Raw genomic sequence first — 11,554 nt, 5'->3', positions numbered from 1 at the left:
TCAATCAATAATATAACATTTCCTTAAAAAGCATGAAACACACAGCATTATATGGTTCACTATGCATAATGTCTTCTGTTCCCAGAAAATCTTCCTTGGATGCATTACTTATAGATGCTGAACAACCCTAGGGTATAACTATACTTAGATCAAGCCTTAGGCCTTAACAAAAACAACTTTAATATTCATGTATGGGTATTGATTTTATATGAACTTTTTTGACTCCGCCTAAATCTGTTATTTTGCCTACAGCCTGTTCAGACAAAGAAACCCTTCAGGTATCTGCTAAGCAAAGGCAAAGGTCACTGTACATAACATTTTGTAGCTCCCTGCAGTCAGCACTAACAATATTTGATAATGCCTCTATAGATTTAATTTAATATATGGGCTGTATGTATTTTGGGTGTAAAAGATGGAAATTCACACAATGGAACATCAGAGCTTAATTAAAGGAGAAGGAAAGGCTAATAAAGAGTTAATCTCAAGCTGCAGGCATACCTTCAGTTGTCTCAATAGTGCCCTTAAGTCTCCCCATATTTCTCCCGTTCAGATGATCAGAAGCCTCATAGGAAAAAAAAACGTTGAGCTGTGTAAAGAAAGTTCCCATAATGCCTCACTCCTGCACCAAGACCAAGATCCCTGTACATCCGCAGTTTGTAAGAATATGAGTCAGCTTCCTGCTGATTGGCTCAGATCACACATTCTTAAGTGGGGGAGGGAGTTCTTAGCATTCTTGAGGGAGGGGGGAGCAGGAGAGAGGAGAGAGCTGCGTGTCTTTGGCACAGGAAAACAAAGAGGCAACAAACCCTGTTTCTTTTGACAGAGGACTTAGTGCAGTGTTTCTGTGAGTGCTTATGGCTGTACTTACATAGACCTTTCTGATAAAGCTTACTTAGTTTTTGCCTTTCTTTCTCCTTTAAGTATGATCTCGGACTGCCAAACTGAATCATTTCTGGATGTAGAAATTAAAATGTAAAGCATGCAGATCTACTGCTCAAGTGGTGGCCTGCCTTTCTTATTTTCTAATCCATAACAAAACATTACCAGGGTAGACATTTCCATTTACAATACATACAATATAAAACTGCTACTGGTACTCTATTATTTGCCCCTTGTAACATATGTTTGCATGGAACCTATATAGTCACTTTGCTATGTAAATATATTGAGAAATGGTCTTACATAGTTACATAGGGTCCATCATTTTCAACCCTTCCAAGTAAACCCAGCACCCACAACCTATACTGACCTATCTATACACTCTATCTATACACTCCTTCATAGACAATATATACAAACATTAATACTAACTGTACATTTTAGTATCACAATAGCCTTGGATACTATGCTTCTTATAGGCATTAACAGAATCTGCCATTACCACATCACTAGAAAGGGCATTCCCCAACCTCACTGCCCTCACCGTGAAAAACCACCTACGCTGCTTCACCTATGTCTTTGTCCCATTGTTGCCACATGATAAGCAATCTAACCATTTCAACCTTAAGCAACTGGTCTTGCTGAGTATTTGCCAACAAGAATAAAAACTATGGCAAATATCTTTGAAGAACACTTTAAAAGGTTTATATATATAATGTATATATATATATATATATATAAAAAAGGGAAAGTTGTGCTCAACCACTAAATTTTAAACCATTAGGCGGGGGTGCAATGAGGTTGTGACCACAAAATACATAGAAACAACAACAAGAGATCCTCTGCACTCACCCATTATCAATATATAGAACATTAAGACATTCGGTGCATTTAAGCTACTAAGAAATGCCCTTCCCTTTAAGCAAAACAGGGATTGTTTGTCCATATATTGCAATATACTTCAAGCTGGCCAACTGCGTCAAAGTCATTCCTTCTGACCAGTTCCTACACTGACTTATGCGATTCATTAAGAATTCTACTGCTTCAATATACATTTAGCCAAGGGACTAAGTTTTACCTGCAACTTTCTTGCTTTCAAGGTTAAAACCCCCCATATGGTTGCCCTTTTATTGGCTCCACTGGGATCACCTGACTGCAGCTGGGAAGGGTGGGAGCTACAACAAGGAGCTGGCCACTGCTCCTGTATAAGCTATAGCAAAAAAGGGAAAGTTGTGCTCAACCACTAAATTTTAAACCATTAGGCGGGTGTGCAATGAGGTTGTGATGTATTTCATGGTCACAACCTCATTGCACAACCTCAATAACTAACTTTACTGAGGACATGGCATTCTCTATGTCCCTTTCATGGGTAATCAAGAAGTCCCTAAAGTTCCTAAACCTGACTGTCCCTTCTCAACCTGTCAGTTATAGCTTTTAATGCTAATGGACTCCTACTGCACAAATATGGCAGCCTCCTCATAGAGGAACATGGGGGATCAGATAGGTAATATAAAATCATTGGGCAAATACATTTATTGCAAAATTATAGCAAGCAAGCAATGACAGTTGTAAAAAGGGTTTAATTTCTGGTATCAGTATCTCTTTAATGTACAGAAATAGGTAAATCAAGTCAAATCTCAATATGAATACCAAATGCTAGTTTGCTTTTTAATGTAGGGTGACCAGATCACTTGAAAATTCAGGTACATGTCTAATGAATACATGTTACAGGGCAGCATTGATTGCATTTAATATAAACTGCCTGAATTTTCAAGTGATCTGGTCACCCTAAATGAAGGAACACATTACGTGGCGCAAAGCACATCCAACAGATAAATATGGCTTACTATGCAAAGTCTTTTATTCCAATATTGCCCATTTGAAAATTCACTTTTAAACATGATACATTTTATCTTGAACTGCAATGATCACCCAGAAAATCTATCTGAAGAATATAGTTTGCTTAATAAAAAGAGTTTCTTCATATTACAGGACTGTGAATATAGAACTGATATTATCTGACAGAAGGGTCTATTTGATCACACAGCGCCCCTTCTACTGCCAGCTGACTGTGTAAAAATATAAAGTAAAATAGTTTTTCACTAAGAACAGCAGAATGGACGTGTGTCTTTTACATATAAAACAGCAACTGTAATTGCACAGTCAGAATCTGTTTATGGAGAAAATATGAAATGCAGCACAAAAGGCCTCATTTACAATGCAGGACACTTTAGCCGGCATTTACAAATGCTTGATTTTTTTTCAGGCCACTGTTGGAATCCTGGGACTGCTGTCTGGTTCAGATGGTTGCTTCAGGGTCCCACATAGGCCTGTTCCAATACATGCACTCAATTCATAACATGAGGCAGGAGAAATGCAGTGGAGGCTAGTCAACTATATGAAAGTGCAAGAAGTGTATGTATGGTAATGCAAAAACCTGTAATGAATGGGGTATTTCATGAAAATGGCTGCTGCCAAGCACAACTCTACATTTATTAAATGACCCCCAAAATGTATAGCTCTTACAAAAGCAAATGCAGTTTTAATGCTGTAGGAATAATACACTAAAGCCTTGATCAAGCTGCAATTGTGTTAAATTACAGTATAATATATTGGTTTGGGATTTAAAATAATGTATGAAGCAGGTGTTGCATATTCTAAAAAACATTGGAAGGTTAAATACATTACAGAAACAGTTACCATAAATATCAAATAAGTATTGTTGAGTAAATACAGTATCTGCTAACTTATTCTGCTTGTGCAATATACAATATACAAGGAATAATGTACACCCTATTGTAAAATATAAGGATAATTTCCATGGTGCCAATAGCGCGAAATAGCAAAAAACGCCGCGTATTTCCGCTAGGTCTGCCCGTTTTTACGCAACGCTTTTTCAACAAAGTATTTTTTAGAGAAATTTTTGCCCTTGATCCCCCTCCTGCATGCCCCTGTCCAGGTCGTGGCACCCTTTAAACAACTTTAAAATCAGTTTTCTGGCCAGAAATGGCTTTTCTATGTTTTAAAGTTCGCCTTCCCATTGAAGTCTATGGGGTTAGCAAAGTTCGCGAATATTCGTGCTTTTTGGCGTAAGTTCGCGAACTTTTTTTTTTTAGGTTCGCAACATCCCTAATTATATATATATTTTTTGATGCATTGGTGCAACTCCCCCTTGTGGCTGTATTTATGTTGCAGTTGATGGAGAAGGTTGCATTATGGGTAAAAAAAAAAGTTGCACTTTGTGCAGTAGTGATGGGCAAATTTTTCCCGTTTCCCTTTGCCAAAATATTCACAAAACAAATTGAAGTCAATTGACTCTCTTTCCAAGTCATGTGACTTCTGCTTATCTGCCCAACTTATATTTTATAATACTTTGGTGTGTATGGGTGGTTTTTCATGGATAGACCTGTCAAAACTATTTTGCTCATGACTTGCAACACTTGCATTCATAAATTACACCTACTGAGGAAGGTACTTCATTTTATGCAATTTTTTAATATGTCAGGTGACAAAAGTGGCAAACCTAGCACTGACTATAAGCAAACATTTTATAAGTTAATTCTGGGAGAAAAGTCTCCATAAAAAATATTTTAAAATATGGCAGCCGTGCTTCCTAGCTGATGTCTCCATATACAACATTGCAGGGAACATGTATTCAAAGTACAATACCTGACAAATGGGCAGAATTGAATTGGTGGGTGCCCCAAGAAATTTGTATAATTGTGTAATATAGTAATGGAGGCAGTGAATAAATGGTCTTGATAAGTCGAGGGCAATAAAGGAACTTCATTCAGGGCCAGAGTAACGCAGGAGACGGTAGTTGAACAGTCATTTTATGTCTATGAAGATTCTCATTCATCCAGGTCATGATATACAGTATCTAGTAGAATTAAGTCTAAAACAACTGGACTTTTCTGAGTTTTTCTTGAGAACGTTTCACCACTCATCCGAGTGGCTTCTTCAGTTTTTGAACTGAAGAAGCCACTCGGATGAGTGGGAACTGAATTTTATTAGACTCCCAATTTGACAGGTTATGTTTTATCAGCTAGAGCAAACCCCAAATAAGAGGAAACAACATAAAAAAATAACATAATCTGCATATTTACAAGAAAAGAACATCTTCAAAGGCAGAATCTCAAAAGTGATCTTGGAGCAGAAAAATTGCAAAATGGCGATGCTACAAGAAAAAAGGCAGAGAAATATTTCAGGTGTGCTAGTGGGACCCCTATCCTGGTGTGCCCAGGGCAAATGCCTCTTTTGCCTATTTATTACAACGGGCCTGAAGTAAGTAAGTAAACAGCAAAATTCTGACTATTTTTTTAACACATTTGTCAAACCTTTTTAGCCTTTTTACCAGGTATGGAGTAGAGAAAAGTTCATCTTTTGTAAAACTATCTGTCAGAATAATTTATATGCAGGATCAAATGGGAAAAGAATGGTTGAAACAGCAATACCTGCAAAATAAGGCTTTTATAAATAATTGAAGAACATTTTGAAGAGAAAAGTAGAAGAATTTGACCATATGTGACCCATTTTCCCTTTTCTATTGTGTTAAATAGGGTCCTAGGTTCCTTGTATGCGTGTTCAATCAATTCACATCAATATGTCTCTTATCCATTTGACTCTATCACAGCTCTATAAATGATATCTAATTTTTTTTCCAGGTCTGTGGCAGAGGGGAATATAAAGAATGAACATTCAACTTGCTTTGCTTGGCTGCCCTTGTGCCTCTGAAGATTGATCAAATTGGGTTTAGAGATCATACCATTGAGAAGGTCAGACTGATCTCTATTATGGCCTTTGCCACCGAGACCAAGTTATCCCTGGAATTAGCTTCCCACATAAACCTCAAGATAATAAATATAACAGATTGGAATTAAGTTCATGATTTGTTCTAAGAAGGTTTGTCATTTATTAAACCTACAGTATCACCTCCAAGAAGGGCATAGTTACCAAAAATTGTGACTGAAACCATGATCCTGGGTTCAAAAATTGGAACTTGCAATCAAGACCTATTCTACTAGTGATATTTTTCTAATCTGGAACGGAATGATCACAGTCAGATTAAGCCACATCAATAAATCATGGGAAAAGCTGTGAACTGCATTTTTTCATTCATTTTCAAGCAAGTTGATCTATTTTGACTGGAGCAAAAAGTTGAAAAAATGTTGTATGCTGGGGACAGATTGTAGGTGGCAAGATTTTTTATATTTTTTGTGTGTTTTATAAATCACAGAATATCATAAAAAACACAAACGATGTAAAAATCACGATCTTGTGAGATTTGCTTCCAAATAGCTAAAACATTAGTAAATTTCCCATTTATGAAAATTGAGAGAATGAACATTAATATGGTTCACTTTAAGGGCCTATTACAGATCTAAACATCTTTTGTTATATCTTTGGTATCCAATGAGACAATTGATCATTGTCCTAGATATTAAAGTTTTTGCTCAAGGGAATCCAAAAGGATTTAGGTTTAACTACACCAAGAGGGCAGGTGCCTGTTTGTCCTAACTTTTATACTTAGATATGTTATTTTGAATTTCCAGAGTAAAATCATGCAAGCCAATCCATTTGAACTAGTACTGAACAGGTATAGGACCACTTACCCGGAAACCGATTATCCAGAAAGTTCAGAATTATGAAAAGACCATCTCCCATAGACTCCATTATAAGCAAATAACTCTAATTTTTAAAAATGATTTCCTTTTTCTCTATAATAATAAAACAGTACCTTTTACTTAATCATAACCAAGATATAATTAGTCCTTATTGAAGGCAAAACAATCCTATTGGGTTCATTTAACATTTATATGATTTTTAGTAGACTTATGATGTGGAGATCTAAATTATGGAAAGATATCTTATCCGGAAAACCCCAGGTCCCAAGTATTCTGGTCCCATACCTGCACTAACAGAACTGCATATTAGAGCACATGTACATCTGCAAGTGCAGTGAGAAAAGTTCAATTTTGAATGACAAAATGTGCATCCAGTTGCGCTAATTTTGGAGAATTGTGGTACCCTCAGCGCAATGAAACTGGAATTCTGGGAAAAACCTCTGCGCTGTGGGGGAAAATTGCAAATAAAATATATGATTGCATATATATGTAAAAATCAGCATGACGTTTAATCTTGTGCCCAAGTTATATTCTCGTGCTCTACCAATAGTAGGAGTAGACATTGCACAGATACAGTGATTTGCTGGGTAAATTCCTCCTTTAAATGCATTAAGTAAACACAGCCTGTTTAATCTATACCTCTTGATAAACAAATATAGAAAGCTCGTAAAAGAGAGTATTGGGCTGAGATCTACATTTTCTGTTCTGGTTTGTTTAAAACATATCAACAATCCTTTTAACGTGTTTGTTACTTGCTGATGTCTCTTGAGGAGCCTGATTGAACAAATAACAACAGCCAGAGTACAGAGAAAGGTTGCAGTGGCTCTTGTTGGTAACACCGAGTTCATCGGAGCATGGATAAAACTGCCTTGAATGGAGTTTGTCAGCCAGTCAGTTTGTCTTGAGAATGCAAAGTGGATTTTATAGAAGAGAAGGATGTTCTCCTCATATATTTCACGAAAATATTACTTGTAGGGCAAAGTCAGATTTTCACATATATTTGTAAATGTATTCAAATTGTTACAGAAGGATGGATGCAAACCTGAAATGGGAAATATGCAACAGCCTTGTATGTTATATATTATGAGTCAGGGGAAAAGAGTAAATAAAAATGATATATGGAAAGCCAATCTTGAAGGAGCACCCTACTCATAAAAAACAAATGCCTGGGTGCTAATAACAGAAAAAAATATACACTAGGTAAGTATAGCACTCAACAGGTCTATAATGTGACAAAATTATTTTATTTACAGCCCAATGTTTCATATATACAGTCCATTACAAGCAGCACTCCAAGATATTTTGAATTTAAATTATCAACACAATAATTTGTGGTTAAATGCAAACACACACACAGACATATATATATATATATATATATATATATATATATATATATATATATATATGTTATGCATGCTTACATATAGGGGCACATTTACTAATCCACGAATCCGAATCACGAATGGGAAAAAATCGTATTGGAAACGAAAATTTCGTAAGATCACAAATATCACGAAAATGCTTACGAAAAAATCGTATTAGTCACGATAATATCGTATTGGCGATCCGAAAGTCACAAAATTTTCGTACCGAACAATTGTAAACAGCGGTAAAACCTTTCCGATTTTTTCGTGCAAACGTCCGAAAAAGTTGTGCGGCGTACGAAAAAGTTATGCGCCGTACGAAAAAGTCGTGCACCGTACGAAAAAGTTGTGCGGATGCCCGAAAAAATCGCCGAAAATAAGCTCGGAGCGTTCGCATGAACGCTCGTGCATTCGTGCTTTTGTAAATGTGCCCCATAGTGTACAAATGGTAAGTACACTGGCATACAATGCTGTATAACTGCACTAAAGGCTGCAGTGTCCCTGGTGGGAAATATAGGGTATAGGTTCCCTCCGGCAAAATATTGGTCATGTCATTATAAGTACTAATAAAAACACTAGGGAAAACCATGTCTGATATTGTTGTCCAATTGGAGAATAGTGTTTGTCCCAAGAAATGGTCAAATGACATATTAATAAATGTATATCATTTTTAGGCACCCATCAACAAATCTATTCGCTACTGTGGCACCCAAGGCAAGCATGTCTCGTCTGTAAAAAATGTGTTCTCTCCATCGCAGTGGCACACCACCATGTTTATTCATTTTCTTATGGATCCCTTGTGCATGTGTAATTTATTAAAATCAGAAATTGTACTATACTATGTATGTAGTCCAGGACTAATGTAAGTGATCACAGGAAAATACTGTTGTATGTGCTCTGGACATAGTATCACTTGGAGAATGAGGAAACATGCCGGCATGTTGCTGAGATGGAAAGTACTCTGGGCCAGTGTATTTTTACAGAAGAGCAGCACTGACCTGGGGTCTCAGTTTTGTGATTATATTCCCCCTGTAAATCTGACTTTCCTTGTTCTTTCGCTTTGCAAGCCTCTAATTTGTTTACTTTGACAGTATAGTTACTTAGTTTGTTTTTTAAAGCCATATTGGCACCTTGCAACAGCAATATAGGAAATCACTATTGATCCATTTGATCCTCTAGACAAAATCTCAGACATGATTTGACAATAAAGTCAGCTTTTTTAGTGCATGTGACCTGAGCTGGTTGAGTGTCGGACCTACTATATTATCAGTCTGACGGCCTATGATTAAGTGCCTTTGAGCATGAAACGTGTCAGGCTTTTTAATAAACTTATTTTTTGTGATATGGTCAGTCTACTGCTTGCACTTTTTATGGGTAACACGTTTATACACTATATTATCAGTCATCTAACTCTCAGTATAAAATGTGGTTTATGGATAAAGCAATTCTCAAACCAAGGCCTGCATTTCTTGTTAAGGTTATTATGCCTTCCTTTTAAGATGGATAAATATTTTCTTAGAAGATGGAGAGTAAGAACACTTTTTATATGTTACAGCCTGATGATAGATAGATAGATAGATGATAGATAGATAGATAGATAGATAGATGATAGATAGATGATGATAGATAGATAGATGATGATGATAGATAGATAGATAGATAGATAGATAGATAGATAGATAGATGTATTTTTCCATATACATTGCCCATAGTACTGCTCCCTGGCTTACATAACAGTAATTCATGCAGCAGTCCAAAAGGTCTTGTAAGATTCTAATGCCATTTTAAGTTGCATGGTAACACTAAAGAACCTACTTAGCCCACTTACTTGTTCGGATCAATTTAGTCATTCACTTCTTCTAAATCCAAAGGGTTTCTGGCATACAGAATCCCAGAATAAGTACTAGTCAAGTTCAGTTCAAACCCAGGAGGAGAAGTGCTAACCAGTTCATTGCTGCCACAGAAACTCCAGCAAAAATTATTATGGTGCCTAGGATTGGAATTCTGCCCTTTTGAATATGACCATATGTATGCCAGAAAATGTCCATGACCTCAAAACCTTATATGATCTGTGAATTTTAAAAAAACAAATAAAATTATTTTTTGTGTTATTCAGGTATGAGATCTGTTATCTAGAATGTTTGCATCCCAAGGCTTTCTAGGAAAGAGCTTCTCTGTTATTTGGAGAACCAAGCATTTAGTAAACATATACTTTACTGTATTATTGTCACTCATGTAGCTTATTTTTTTTTCAACTTTACAATAATATAAATGTGTATTGTGTATTGTAAGTCACAATTTGTAGTTCTTTCTTTATTTACTACATCAAATGCAAGGACATAGCTTTTAGTGTACAGCCAAAGTGAAAAAGTGTCACATAACATTACAAAGTTCTATGTAAATACAAAAAAAATGTTGCCTTCTATGCACTTACTACTAAAGGTATGAGATTTATCATTGGAAACCCATTATCTAGACAGCTCCAGAATACAGCAAAGATATTTAACAATCATTATTATATTTTTAACTGATTTGCTTTTTTATTCTTAATAATATGTTATTATTAGATGTTTACAAAATAACAACTTGTGATGGCAAAACAATTGTATTAGGTTTTGTCAATCATTAAATATAGTATCTATCAGAATTAAGTCTAAAGCAACTGGACTTTTCTGAGTTCATCAAAACATTTCACCAACTCATCCAAGTGGCTTCTTCAGTTCAACTGAGTGGTAGGGAATTCCCCGGTATTTAAAACCTTAGGGTTGTACAGTGACAGACATCCAATCACAATGGTTCCATTGAACGTATTCAGTTAGGTGTTGGCTGAAACTCACAGATAGAGATGTAGTGAACTGTTCGCCGGCGAACTAATTCGCGCGAACATCAGGTGTTCGCAAGTTCGCAAACTTTTTGCGATGTTCGCAATTTGGGTTCGCCTTAGCGTTTTTTCGCTGCGTTTTTTCTCGGCCTAAAGACGCCGCACAAGCCACACATGGCGTTTTTCAGCCTAGTACTGGTGTAAGCAAATCCCGTTTCCATGGTGCTAATAGTGCGAAATAGCAAAAAACGGCCAGCTGCCTTTGCGTATACATAGGAATAGCTTGCGTTTTTACGCAACGCTGTGTCAACAACGTATTTTTCAGAGAAATTTTTGCCCTTGATCCCCTTCCTGCATGCCACTGTCCAGGTCGTGGCACCCTTTAAACAACTTTAAAATCAGTTTTCTGGCCAGAAATGGCTTTTTAAAGTTCGCCTTCCCATTGAAGTCTATGGGGTTCGCTACATCCCTACTCACAGATGAGTCACATAAAGTCACAGAAGTGTGATCACTGTAAAGGCCCTTACCGTTGCACTGTTTGTGGTGCACATGAGTCGGACCAACTGTGTCAGAATACACGTGTGCGCAGTTGCTTGCGTTCCAACGCTTGCAAATGTTTACGCAACGCCGGCACGCGTGCTGAGTACTCACATTTTTATTTTTCCTGTTTGGCATAAGTGGCCTCCTTCACACGTCTCTCAAACCAAAATATGCACATTGCTGTCCCCAAAGGAGTGTCTCTTTTCCTTGAGATGTACATAAACTGCTGAGTCTTGTACTGAGGCATTTGCATCCTATGTTGGGCTATTCTCTTACAGAGCAGAAGGTGCCTAAGAGTTTTAACCTGTGTTTAAGGGCAATGC

The sequence above is a fragment of the Xenopus tropicalis genome, chromosome 1 (genome assembly GCF_000004195.4).
Source record: "Xenopus tropicalis strain Nigerian chromosome 1, UCB_Xtro_10.0, whole genome shotgun sequence".
Classification (NCBI taxonomy): domain Eukaryota; kingdom Metazoa; phylum Chordata; class Amphibia; order Anura; family Pipidae; genus Xenopus; species Xenopus tropicalis.
This window is presented reverse-complemented; position numbering follows the sequence as displayed.